Here is a 14,587-nt window from a genome sequence, read left to right on the forward strand (position 1 = left end):
CCCTTCTCAGGGTCACACCTGGAGAGTTTCCAGTACTCTACCAGTCTTGACCCCTGGAGGGAGAGTCAAGCAGAGGCCTGTCCATTCCATTCCTAGCTTGGCCAGTGGCTAGCGAACGGAAGGCAATCTGCTACAAGTCAAAACTCACATGCGCTTGGCAGCAGCATCACAGGAAAGGGTCGAGGGCGGAGACTCAAGTTTCCCACTCAGAAGGAGGCGACGGCAAACCGCTTCCGTATTTTTACCAAGAAGACTCTACAGATACGCTACCAGAATGACTGCCGAGGGAGGTGGGGCGTTCTGGGAAGAGATGTGTCCGTGGCGTCGCCGTGGGTCGGAGAAGACTGGACGGCATAAGGCAAGACGAGTGTCAGGGTAGCTGCCGTTTATTTATATTCATTTCTGTCTCTCCCTCTAGTCTGTAAACTCTTGGTGGGCAGAAAATATCTACTAACACTGTTGTATTTTAATAGTAGTAGTAATGATAATAGTGGGATATATAAAGCAGTTACCATGGGCCAAGTGCTGGGATAGATACAAGGCAGTCAGATTGAACACAGCCCCTGTCCCACACGGGACCCACATTCTCCATCCCCATTTGACTGGTGAGGTCACTGAGGTCCAGAGATGTTCCGTGACCTGCTCAAAGGTCCCCCAGTAGAAAAGTGGCAGAGCTGGGATTAATTGTGGTATTGGTTAAGCTCCCATAACCGAGCACTGGGGGGAGTACTAATAGTAATAGTGATGGGATTTAAGCGCTTACTCTGTGTGAAGCCCTGTTCTAAGTGCTGGGGTGGATACAAGGTGATCAGGTTTTCCCACGTGGGGCTCACATTCTTAATCCCCATTTTACAGATGAGGTAACTAAGCCCCAGAGAAGTGAAGTGACTTGCCCAAGGTGACAGAGCAGACTAGTGGCGGGGGCACGGAGACACCCTAGTTGGGCACGTACACCCACCACAAGACAACCAACTCAAAATATATGTTTACACAGCCATACATAGATAGCCCATGTGGGCATGCCCATTTGTCCACACCAATATATCTTGTGCCCCAGATATCCCCCCCGATCTGTAATTTTATTGTAGTGTCTGCCTTCCCCAGTAGAATGTCCAGCACATAGAACAGTGCTTTGCACATAGTAAGCGCTTATTAAATGCCATTATTATTATTATTATTATTATTATTATTATGTAAGACCCTTGAAGGCAAGGATAGTGTCCACGGCTCCGGTGAACGCTACCAAGTGCTAGATAAAGTGGTCTGCGTAAAATAAACCCTATTAATCGATCTCCTAAGTGTCCATTTCGGCAGTGTACAGCCTGCTGAGCCAAGCGACCCTCTGCTACTTAACAAGGCAAGAGGAGAAGAGGACGGAAATCTGTTGAGAAACCTTTTTCCTCCAACCCCCCCTGCATCATCATCATAATAATAATGGCATTTGTTAAGCGCTTACTATGTGCAAAGCACTGTTCTAAGTGCTGGGGAGGATTCAAGGTGATCAGGTTGTTCCACATGGGTCTCACAGTCTTAATCCCCTTATTATAGATGAGGTATCTGAGGCACAGAGAAGTGACTTGCCCAAAGTCACCCAGCTGACAATTGGCGGAGCTGGGACTTGAACCCATGACCACTGACTCCCATGCCCGTGCTCTTTCCGTTGAACCACGCTGCTTCTCTATAATAATAATAATAATCGTGGTGGTGTTTAAGTGCCCGCTGTGTGCCAAGCCGTGGGAAGATTTGAGGTGATCAGGTCAGACTCATTGCCCTTCCCACATGGAACTCACAGTACAAGAAGTGCTGGGGCGGGGCGGGTGGGAAACAAGTAGTGAATCCCCATTTTATCATTATAATAATTAATAATGGTATTTGTTAAGCTCTTAGAATGTGCCTGGCACTGTACTAAGAGCTGGGGTGGACAGAAACAAATCTAGTTGGACACATTCCTGTTCCATGTGGGGCTGATACCTTGAGTTCTGATGATTTTTTTTTCTTTCCCCAGATCTGAATGGCAAAATCTCCCTATTATAACCAGTTTTTTGGATTCTGGTACTTCTGAATGCTGCAGTGAGTCCATCCAAATCTTTGTGGAAGTGTCATAATTGTCATATTCATTCATTCATTCAATCGTACGTATTGAGCGCTTACTGTGTGCAGAGCACTGTACTAAGCGCCTGGGAAGTACAAATCGGCAACGTATAGAGACTGTCCCTACCCAACAATGGGCTCACAGTCATATGATAATGGTAAGCTCATTAGTTAATCAGTGGTATTCATTGACTGTTTACTGCGTGCCTAGCACTGTACAAAGCCCTGGAGAAAGTCCAGTACTACTGAGTGAGAGACCCATTCCCTGTCCGGAATGAGTTTACTGTGTGCCCAGCACTGTTCATTGCCCTGGAGAAAGTCCAGTACTACTGAGGGAGAGACCCGTTCCCTGTCCGCAATGAGTTTACTGTGTGCCCAGCACTGTTCATTGCCCTGGAGAAAGTCCAGTACTACCGAGTGAGAGACCCCCTCCTTGTCCGCAATGAGTTTACAGACAGACATTAATCTAAATTACAGAGGGGGCATAGTAGAGTGGAAGTATAATTGATGACTTAATGATCTTGTTCTGAATGAAAAATCTGTTTCCACATTCTCTTGGCAGACTCTCAGAGAGGAGATCTGGCAAATCATTCAAATTGATGTAGTAGCCGAAGCCATGTCATTTGCCTGGTATGTGTTAAGCGCTAAACTCTGTGTCCTCATGGATAGAGCTTGGGCCCGGGAGTCAGAAGGACCTGGGTTGCGGTTCCATCTACGCCACTCGTCCACCTTGTGACATTGGGTGAGTCACTTTGCTTTTCTGTACCTCAGTTTCCTCATCTGTCAAATGGGGATAAAGACTGTGTGCTCCTTTTGGGACATGGGCTGTGGACTGATTAGCTTGTATTTTCAGTGCTTAGAACAGTGCCTGGCACATGGTAAGTGCTTAACGAATGCCATCACAACTATGCTACTAAATGCTGGGTAGATAAAAGTTAATCAAGCCCCATATTTCGTACCCTCGATGAATTTAAAATGGGGAGTAAGACCGTGAGCCCCATGTGGGACATGGACTGAGTCCAGCCACGTCAGCTCGTATCTGCACCCGGTACTTAGAACGGGGAGCGGCACATAGTCGAGGGCTTAACAAATACCATTAAAAAAAGGGAGAGGTCAGAAAGGTCGAGTGAGAGTCTTCCTCCTCAGTGAAGAGAACTCCCAAGTAATGTCTCATCGTCTTTTCCATTAAAAATATCTGGTAAGCTTGTTGTGGGCAGGGATAGTGTCTACCAACTCTGCTGTATTGTCCTCTCTCAAGCGCTCAGTCCAGTGCTCGGCACAGAGTGAGCGCTCAGTAAATACCACGGATTGACTTGAGACTGTCCCTCTAGACTGTAAGCTTGTCCTAAGCATTCAACACTATGCTGCCTGTATTATCTTGCTCCAGAAACTCTCTGGGCATGTCACCCCTCTCCTCAAACATCTCCAGTGGTTGCTTATCAACCTTGGAATCAAGCAAACAGTCCTCACTCTTTGCTTCCGAGCTCTCCATCACCTCGCCCCCTCCTACCTCACCTCCCTTCTCTCCTTCTCCAGCCCAGCCCGCACCCTCCGCTCCTCTGCCGCTAACCTCTTCACTTGTGCCTCGTTCTTGCCTATCCCACTGTGGACCCCTGGCCCATGTCCTTTCTCTGGCCTGGAATGCCCTCCTTCCACACATCCACCAAACTAGCTCTCTTCCCCGCTTCAAAGCCCAAATGAGAGCTCACCTCCTCCAGGAGGACTTCCCAGATTGAGCTCCAGTTTTCCTCTGCTCCTCCTCCCCTCCCCATCGCCCCTACTCCCTCCGCTCTACCCCCCTCCCCACCCCACAGCCCTTGTGTATATATGTACATATTTATTATTCTGTTTATTTTCTTAATAATTTGTACATACCTATAATGCTGTTTATTTGCATTGATGCAATTGCTGCCTGTCCACTTGCTTTGTTTAGTTTTGTTGTCTGTCCCCCCGCTTCTAGACTGTGAGCCCTTTTGGTAGGGATTGTCTCTGTTGCCGAATTGTTCTTTCCCAGCACTTAGAACAGTGCTCTGCATACAGTAAGCGCTCAATAAGTATGACTGAATGAATAAATGAAAGCTGCAGAATCAAATTACTCAGTAACCTGTTAAGTGCAGTTCAAAGGGAAGTTAGCTGGCAAAATTCATTAGTCTAGAAATGCTCCCAATGGTTTCGTTTCCAATTTAGCGATAGCAATTGCGGTATCTGTTAAGTGCTTACTCTGTGCCAAGTCCTGAAGTGAGTACTGTGGTAGATACCAGATCAACAGTTCAGATCCAATCCCTGTCCCACGTGGGGCTCACGGTCTAAAGGGGAGAGAGAACAGGGATCGAATCCCCATTTTGCAGATGAAGAAAATGAAGCTCAGAGAAGTCGAGTGACTTGCCTGAGGTCACACAGCTGGCAAGTGACAGATCTGGGACTGGAACCCAGGTCCTTGGACTCCTAGGGGTATACTTTTTCCAATAGGCTAAGCTCCTTCCCGATGCTTTCGATCGTAACTCCTGTACCTAAAGAGGATGGGGAAGCAGATTTGCCTACTGAAAAGAGCCCTGGCCTGGGAGCCAAATACTGCCCTGAGCGCTGGGGAAGAGATGAAATGATTGGGATGACCACAGTCCCTGGTTTGTCTGCTCGGTGTCAACTTGAGCAAATTTTTTACCTTCTCTGTGCCTCAGTTACCTCATCTGTAAAATGGGGATGAATACTGAAGTCTGTCCAACTTGATATGTCTTGCATCCATCCCAGTACTCCTTACAGTCCCCAGCACATAATGAAGTGCTTAACAAATACGATTAAAAAAAGGGAGAACAGGTATTGAATCCCCATTTTAAAGATGAAGGAACTGAGGCACAGAGAGGCTTAAGTCATTTAACCCAAGCTCACACAGCAGACAAGTGGCGGAGGCAGGATTGGAACCCAGGTCTTTTGACTCCTGGATCAGCACTGTCTCCACTCGGTGACCAGTTTTCTGCCGTCTCTAACGGGAATGGCGTCCCTCGGCTTTCTGAGCCCCAGGGGGACAGAACAGGGACTCAGAGCTCGGAGGGAATAGAACTGGGCCTGGCAGGACAGAACCGGGCTTCAGACCTTCTTTTTCCAGCAGACTTGCTTTCTGGAGAGGATCCTAGTGGCCCCCATAGGGGATGGGGCCCAGTCTCGCATTCCGTGTCCCATTCCCCGCCCCCCCCCGGTGCCCCTTCCCAGTCATTAGGCTGCCCCAAATAGCTGTGGGAATTGTCCAGGGAAACCAGGCTGCAGTGAAAATGGGAGGAATCTCTCCAGCCTGGGGCTTCTGGCTGGAAGCTAGACCATAAACTCGTGTGGGTGGGGAATGGGTCTGTTGATTGTTATATTAGACTCACTCAAGCACTTAGTACAGTGCTTTGCACACAGTAAGCACTCAATAAACATGAATGAATGAATGGAAGTTGTAGGCAGAAAACCTGTCTACCTACTCTTATATTGTATTCTCCCAAGCACTTAATTCAATGCTCTGCACACAGTATGTGCTCAATAAGTATGACAGATTGAGAAACACCCTCCAGGATAAAATCCCACGGAGAGTACCCAGGAGGGGGATTGAGGTATTAAAACCATACCAGGGTGCAGAGAGGGTCTTCAAGGGCAGACCTGCTGCCTCCAGGTAAGGGTTAAGTGGATGTGCAGGCTCAGGGGGGCCTCTCTGAGGCTTCACCCACTAGATGACCTGCGGGGTTTCAGCTGGGAGACTAAGTTCAGCACGGAGAAGCCACTGCTTACTCTGAGGGAGCCCAGCCCGACCGAGAATGTAAGCATATATTACCGCCTAATGCCCAGTTTCTGGTGTCCAAACCCCCATTCTACCACCCCCCCTCCCCCCCAGCTCCAGGGTGGGTGACCCCCAGACAGGTGGGGCCTTAGGAACCAACAGACAGGAACCTGAAAGTTGGCTTTTTTTCCGCAGGTGACGTCACTTACTGCACAATTCTGTGTTGCCTTAGAGTCCGGGGGAGGATTGTTCTGTTTTGACTTTGACTTGGTTTTGACCAAAAGGGATGTATTGTGTATTCCACTACTTTTTCCGATCCATTATCTCTCATTTTGTCCACGCAATGTCCTCGTGAAGCCGAGGCAGCAGCTGAGAGCAACTACCTTAGTATTCAGTGGACAGCTGTGTGTGTGTGTATACACCTATGTTGAGGCCATCAATGTATGTGCTTTACTGAGAATTGCTTTTTGGTTCCACATTTTGTTGCCTTAAATTTTGTAGTCTACAGTTGGCAGTTGAGATTGCCGAAGTAGGCTAAGTGCAGAAGGTTCGAAACTCTCAGCTCACCTCTAGACTGTAAATTGGCTGTTGTAAAGGAACATGTCTACCAACTCTGTATTGTACTCTCCCAAGTGCTTATTGAGTAAGCGCTCAATAAATACCAGTGATAGAGGACCGTATTTGCTTGTCAACTTGCTGAGCCTAGAGACCAAAGTATCCATATTCTCGGGGTTAATAATTATTGTGGTATTTGTTAAGCACTCACTATGTTCATTGTCGTATTTATTGAGTGCTTACTGTGTGCAGAGCACTATACTAAACACTTGAGAGAGTGCAGTACAACAATACACATTCACCTTCCCCACCCAAAATGAGTTTACTATGTGCCAAACACTGTACTAAAGCCTGGGGTGGGTACAAGGTAATTGATTTGGACATAGTCCCTGTCCCACATCAGGCTCACGGTCTTAATCCCCATTGTACAGATGAGGTGACTGAGGCACAGAGAAGTTGTGAGTTGCCCAAGGTTACACAGCAGATAAGTGGGGGAGGCAAGATTTGAACCCAGGTGCTTCTGATTCCTAAGCCAGTGGTTAGGCCACCCTGCTTCTCCATTTCTTCTTGCCTTGAGGGTGGAAGGGTACCCCCAACTCTGTCTACCGTTTTCCAGAGAAGATGCTAGTACGATTTCAAAAGCACTGTTGTCGAATGCCCTGGCCTCCCCTCTGTCTCCCCCGCTAGACTGACATCTCCTTGAGAGCAAAGATTGTTTCTTTCTGCCTCTCTCCTACTCTCCTAGGTGATCACTATAGTGCCCTGGTAAGGTCCTTGAGCCTGGGGATAACGGTCACCCACTACTGTGCTTTCTCAAGTGTTTAATTTCAGTTCTCTGCATGCAGACTGTAAAGTCCTCAAGGGCAGGATCGATCGAGGGCATCTAGCTTATTGTACTCTCCCAATACACTCTCAGTACACTGTTTGGCACACACTAAGCTCCTGCAGGGCATGGATTAGGCCATGGATTGCCCCAAGTTCACTGGGCAAGTATGACTATAAATATCTATTCATAACTAAGCATTCCCATGGTGAACCACTTTTATTTTTGATGGGACGGAACAAACTAAACTGTGGGCGTGAGCCAGACCCTTGAAAATGAACACTGTAGGAAGGAAATTCTTCAAACCGTGTTCTCCTTCCTGCCTCCTCTCTGGGACTTGCCAAACACATCCTTGACCTAAGGTATGGAGGCGGGAATTCTGGATAAGCAAGTGAGAGGACTCTGGGTTGCTACTTTCCCCTCTCTTTGCCCTCCTCTCTCCATCCCCCTGAACGCACAGACTTCCCCCAGTGTACAGAGCCAAGCATCCTGGGGAAAGTGGTCAAGAGGACTCTGGCTTCCTGCCTTCCCCTCTCCTCGCCCTTCTCTCGCCGACCCTCGAACCCAGCCTGCGCCTGAAGTAGAGAGCCAGGATTTCCGGGAACTCTGGGTGAGAGAACTCTGGGCAGGATGTCGTCCCCTCTATTCACTCACTTCTCTCCATCCCCCTGAACACAGACTTGGCCTGAGGTACGGAGCCAGGAACTCTGGGAAAGAAGTTGAGAGATCTCTGGATTGCTGCCTTCCTTTCTTCTTGCTCTCCTTTCTCTGTCTCCTGAAAGGTTTCTGTGTTTTTTCGAGGTGCTTCTGTCTACGGGCACGGCGGGGAGCAGCTCTGTCACCAGTCTCCTCACGAAAACGGTTCGTCATCGTGGCCGAGCGGTGAGCTGACAGGCTGTCAAGCGAGGCCAAGTCTTGCTCGCTTCCGACGTTTGGAAAACCGGCTCGTCGGAAGAAGGTAAGCTCTGGCCGGGGGCCAGACTCCCGTCCTCGGCTCCGTTACCTGTTGCTGCATTTGGAGCTTGCTCCATGCTCAAGTGGAAAAGATAAGGGGAGCGTGACCTTTGGAGTGTAAATGACTGGTTCATAGTAAGTGCTTGACAAATACCATTAAAAAGCCAACCAGAAAAAAATCCCTTGCTTGACCAAATCGACAGCAGATTAGGGATTGGCTTATTGGGTCTGAGTCCCCCAGGGCTCGCATCGGTCCCGTAAGGGAGTCCAATAGCAGCAGGCGTCAGGAGGTGACTGTGCTCCCTGAGCAGGCCCATTGCTGGCTGGGCCTGGCTCTCCCCTGGCACGGGGGACCAGGGGTCCTCGGGATTCAGGGTTCGGTCGGCATTGAGGAGGTGAAGCCGAGGGGAAAAAACATGGGTCTGGGATTGATCGATCTGTCGATCGCTCCAAATCAGAAGTGTTAAAGAAGCAGCGTGGCCAGTGGAAAGAGCGTGGTCCTGGGAGTCAGAGGACCTGGGTTCTAATCCCGGCTCTGCCAGTTGCTTGCTGCGTGATCTTGGGCAAGTCACTTAACTTGCCTGTGCCTCAGTTTTCCTGTACTCCCTTCTCCTGGGACTGTGAGCCCCATGAGGGCCCGGGTCTGTGCTCAAACTCGTTGACTTGTGTCTGCCCCAGTGCATAGAACAGTTTTTGATGCATAGAAAGGGCTTCCCAAATACCACAAAACAATAACAGAATTGAACCTGGGTCTATCCCTGTAGTGCTAGTTAGGGTCAGGGGATGTATCTAATTCTGTTGTATTGTACACTCCCAAGTGCTTAGTACAGTGCTCTGCACATAACTACTCACCAAATACCATTGATTGATTGATTGATAGTCCCAGCTCCGTCACTGACTTGCTGTTTCAATATGAGCAAGTCACTTAACCTCTCTGAGCCTCAATTTCCTCATGTGTCAAATGGGTCTGTGTAACTTTTCTCCTTCCTTTGACTGTGAGCTCCATGTGAGGCACTGACTCTACCCAATATGAAAGCCTTGCATCAACCGTTGTGCTTAGAGCAAAGGAAGCCCTGAGAATTCCTGATGATAATCAGAGTAATGTTTGTATGTCTGTAGAGCATCAGCTTGGTAGAAGGAATGAGTGCTGGAAGTTTGAGTGTCTGGGTTCTCTTCCCATCTTCCCTCTGCTTTGCCCACTACCCTCTGCTATCCTGATGAATGTTGACAATCCTAGGGCTATCAGTAATTATGGCGATATTTGTGATGTGCTTACTGTGTGCCAACCACTGTGCCAAGTGCTGTGGTAGTTACAAGATTGTCACCCAAGGGACTCACAATCTAAGTAGCAGGGAAAACAGGTATTTAATCCTTTAAAATATCGCCACTAATTTAATAGAGGATATAAGGTGAATTTGAATAGAAATGACTGGGAGATGAACAGAAAGTAGGTAAACGGGAGTTTTCCTCAATTACACATTCCTTACTATAAATCAGTATGAATTTTCAAGTTGCCTTCTTTGCCTCCTAGCTTTAGATGTCTGTTCTAAGGCTTGGGGAGAAAAAAAAGTCCTTTCATTTGCCCTGTGACAGTGCACTAGTGTACGTTACCCTGTCAGTGCAATTACTCATTCCATGCCGACTGAATTACTGCGTCAGCCTCCTTTCTGTTCTGCCAACCTCCTGCCTCCCTGCCTCCAGTCCATACTTCACTCTGCTGCCGGGATTATCTTTCTACAGAAATGTTCAAGGCGTGTCACCCCCGCCTCAAAAATCTCCAGTGGTTGCCCATCAACCTCCGTATAATAATAATAATAATAATTTTGATATTTGTTAAGCGCTTCTTATGTGCCAAGCACTGTTCTAAGCGCTGGAGGAGATAGGAGGTAATCACGTTGTCCCATATAGGGCTCACAATCTTCATCCCCATTTTCCAGATGAGGTAACTGAGGCCCAGAGAAGTGAAGTAACTTGTCCAAAGTCACACAGCTGATGTGACGGGGCAGGGATTAGAACCTATGACCTCTGACTCCCAAGCCCATGCTCTTTCCACTGAGCCATGCTGCTTCTCTGTATCAAACAAAAACTCACTATTGGCTTCTTAGCTCTCCATCACCTCTCCCCCTCCTACCTCACCTCCCGTCTCTCCTTCTACAGCCCAATGCGCACATTCTGCTCGTCTGCCACTAACCTCCTCATGATCTTACCTGTTCCGCCGTCAACCCCTGACCCACGTCCTACCTCTGGCTTGGAATGCCCTCCCTCCTCTGCCAAACAATCACACTTTCCCCGCTTCAAAGCCCTATTGAACGCTCACCTCCTCCAAGAGGCCTTCCCAGACTACCAGACTAAGCCCCCTTTTCCTCAGCTCCCCCTCCCTTCTGCGTCACCTCAAATCACTCACTTTGCTCTTCCCCCCTAACCCCACCCATACAACCTATATATATATATATATGTTGCTGCCTGTTCACTTGTTTTGATGTCTGTCTCCCCCCCTTCTAGACTGCCATCTCTTGGTGGGCAGGGATTGTCCGTCTTCATTGCTGAATTTTACTTTTCAAGCACTTAGTACAGTGCTCCGCACACAATAAGTGTTCAATAAATACAATTGAATGAATGAATGAATAAACTAGGACCTACTGAGCACCTTACCTTATACAGGGTACCGTACTGAACGATGAGGAGGAGCAGGAGATTGTGTGTTATGTTTCTGATCAGTGGGAGGGTTTCTGAGCCAGATTCGTAGAGAAATCAAGCAGGGTACTATACTAACCCGTGAGGAGGATGTTACAAAGTAAATAGACTGTGAGCCTCATGTGGGACAGAGACTGTGTCTGTCCTGATGATCGTGTTTCTACCTCAGCACTCGATGGATCCAAAGTGCTTGATGGATTGAAATGATTGTGCAGGGAAAGATTCCATCAAGTCCTTGTGCTTGTTTACCTTTTGTTTGATTCACACGATGTCATTTATCTTCAAGTATCATTGGCAGCTTGCAAGGGGAAATTATCATTTGGTGGAGTGAATTCTGGAGACCATGCCATCGAGGCACAGAAATTCCAGCTAGATGAACAGCAGAAGCTAGACTCCAATCTCCGCGGGGGCGGGGAATGTGTCTCAGGGTCTATTGTATTCTCCCAAGCACTTAATACAGTGCTTTGCACACAGTAAGCACTCAATAAATACAATTGAGTGAATGAATGAATGCACGAATGAATAATCATTGTGTTTCTTGTTAAGCGCTTGTTAAGTGTGCAGGCACTGGACTAAGCCCTGGGGTGGATACAAGCAAATCAGTTGGACACAGTCCCTGACCCAAATGGGGCTCACAGTCTTAATCCCAATTTTACAGATAAAGTAACTGAGGCACAGAGAAGTGAAGTGATTTGCCCAAGGTCACACAGCAGACGCGTAGCCGAGCCGGACTCCCAGGCCCTTTATGCCATGCTGCTTCTAGAATGCAATGATGCAGTTTATCACATTATGGGAAGTTAGTTTCTAATGTGTTCGTTTGCTATTCATTTTTAGTGATGAGACCATTGCTAAAAGTACTGTGAAGTTCTGTGGGTTTTTTTCTATTCTGCTGTGAACTAAATTCAGGAACAATTTATTAATGATTTTTTGAGAAAATCATTTGGCAGATCTAAGTGTTTCACTCATTTTAAGAATCTCACTGCATTGCTAGAATTAAAGAAAAAAAGCTTTGACAAATGTCCCTTCAGGTAAAATGTGATTTCATATTTGTAAAGAAAACATTCATCCTTTCGGACCAAATGTTTTCAGGGCTGCGATCAGATCCTCCCAACTGCGGTGCAAGTTTTATTAAGAATCAGCGTAGCCTAGTGGAAAGAGCACGGGGCTGGGAGTTGGGAAACGTGGGTTCTAATCCCGGCTCTGACACGAGTCTGCTGTGTGGCCTTGGGCAAGTCAGTTCACTTCTCTGTGTCTCAGTTACCTCATCTGTAAAATGGGGATTAAGACTGTGAGCCCCCTGCGGGACAGGGACTCTGTCCCACCTGATTATCTTGTAACTACCCCAGTACATAGAACAGTGCTCGGCACATTGTAAGCGCTTAATGAATACCACTATTATAATTAGTAGTACTGTTGATTAATATTATGATAATAATTGTGGACTTTAAGACTTTATATGCTGTGGTAGGCAATCAGGTCTAAAACATTCCCTGTCCGATTTGGGGCTCACTACAGTATCAAATTTCTTTACCTAATCTTACCCAATCAGAGCTGTCGGGTCCCAGGAATTTTGGCTCAATCCAGCCAGCAATAGTATGGATTGAGCATCTAATGTGTTCAGAGCTCTGAATGCTGGGGAGAGTCCAACCACAGAACCTGGCATGGAGAGAAGTGTCGCTTTCCTTAACTTTCATTCCAAACAGTTATTCTGTTATTCGTCCCATTTCCCAAGGAAAGGGGGTCTGGAGGTGAAAAGACCGTGCGTACGATCGGAGTCCCCGGTGTCGGCATTTCCCCCCGTGACCGGAAGAAAAAATTCTTCGAAATGTCCCGATCCATAGAAAGCTCTTAATAAATACCATTACAAAAGAAAGAATAGAGGCCAATGAGATAGGAAACAGTCCCTGCCCCATAATAGCTCGTGGTTTATGGGGAGGGAGAAGAGGAGTCATATCCCCATTGTGCAGATGAGGAAACAGAGGCACAGAGAGTGTAACTTGTCCAAGTCCACCTGGCAGAGAAGTGACAGAATCAAGTTTAGAATCCAGATCTCCCAACTCTCAGGACTGGGCTCTTTCTGTGAGATCCCCCAACTGTCCTCAGCCACCGGGGCTTACTATGTCCATTTCTAGTCTCCCCAGCACATTATTTGGGCAAATAATAAGAATTCTTATTTTGGTATTTGCTAAGCACGTACTGTGTGCCGGCACTGTTCGAAGCACTGGGGTTGGATACAAGCAGTATATATGATCAACCTTAGCTGGTTTAGTGGAAAGAGTATGGGCTTGGGAGTCAGAGGGCTTGAGTTCTAGTCCCTACTTTGCCACTTGTCTGCTGTGTGACTTTGGGTAAGCCACTTAACTTCTCTGTGCCTGTTTCCTCATCTGTAAAATGGGGATTAAGAATGTGAGCCCCATGTGGGGAAACCTGATGACCTTATGGTGTGGCTTAGTGGAAAGAACCCGGGTTTGGGAGTCAGAGGTCATGGGTTCTAATTCTGCTCTGCCACCTTTCAGTTGTGTGATTTGGGGCAAGTCACTTGACTTCTCTGGGCCTGAGTTCCCTCATCTGGAAAATGGGAATTAAGACTGTGAGCCTCACGTGGGTCAACATGATCACCTTGTATCTCCCCAGTGGTTAGAACAGTGCTTGGCACATAGTAAGCGCTTAACAAATGCTATCTTCTAGACTGTGAGCCCACTGTTGGGTAGGGACCGTCTCTATATGTTGCCAACTTGTACTTCCCAAGCACTTAGTACAGTGCTCTGCACACAGTAAGCGATCAATAAATACGATTGATTGATTGATCATTATTATTATTACTATTAGTCTAAGGAACCTGCGTTCTAATCCCAGCTCTACCACTTGACTGAGAGGTAACTTGGGGAAGTCACTTGTCTGTCCCTCAGTGACCTTATTTATAAAATGGGGATTAAGACTGTGAGTCCTATAGGCTGTATCCAAACTGACTTTCTCTACCCCAGTGCTTAGTTTGCTGCCTGGCACTCTGTGCATGCTTAACAAGTGTCATAAAAGAATTAATCACTTCTTTAGGCCTCAGTTTCCTCATGTGGATAATGGGGATTTAATATTTGTTGTCCTTCCGACTGAGATTGTGTGTCCCATGCTCATAATTATTGTGCTACTGAAGGGCTTACTATATGCCAAGTATTGTACTAAGCGCTGGGGTGGATTCTAATCCCAGCTCTGCTACTTGTCTGCTGTGTGACCCTGGGCAAGTCATTTCACTTCTCTGTGCTTCAGTTACCTCATCCTTAAAATGGAGATTGAGAATGTGAGCCTCGATTTGTTTGTATCCACCCCGGCGCTAAGTACAGTGCCTGGCACGTAGTAAGCGCTTAACAAATACCATAATAATCATAATCATCATCCTAATGATGACGATAATTCTTGTGCTATTGAAGGGCTTACTCTATGCCAAGCTTTGTACTAAGCGCTGGGGTGGCTAACACCTAATCAGGTAGGATCCAGTCCCTATCATTCATTCATTCATTCAATTGTATTTATTGAGTGCTTACTGTGTGCAGAGCACTGTACTAAGCACTTGGGATCCCACACGGGGCTCAACCTACGGGTGAAAGAAAACAGGTATTGAACCCCCGTTTTACAGAAGAGGAAACTGAGGCCCCGAGAAATTAAGTGAGGTGCCCAAGGTTCCATAGCAGGCGAGCAGCAGAGATGGAGTTAGAACCCAGGTT

At 47.3% G+C, this 14,587-nt stretch overlaps 1 non-coding gene across 1 annotated transcript; it reads left to right on the forward strand.

Moving 5' to 3' along the window:
- On the forward strand, nucleotides 1-138 carry LOC119924879. Its single transcript, XR_005449559.1, has one exon. It is a non-coding gene; the product is annotated as a small nucleolar RNA SNORA7 (small nucleolar RNA).
- Nucleotides 139-14,587: the final 14,449 nt, after the last annotated feature.

The sequence above is a fragment of the Tachyglossus aculeatus genome, chromosome 2 (assembly GCF_015852505.1).
Source record: "Tachyglossus aculeatus isolate mTacAcu1 chromosome 2, mTacAcu1.pri, whole genome shotgun sequence".
Classification (NCBI taxonomy): domain Eukaryota; kingdom Metazoa; phylum Chordata; class Mammalia; order Monotremata; family Tachyglossidae; genus Tachyglossus; species Tachyglossus aculeatus.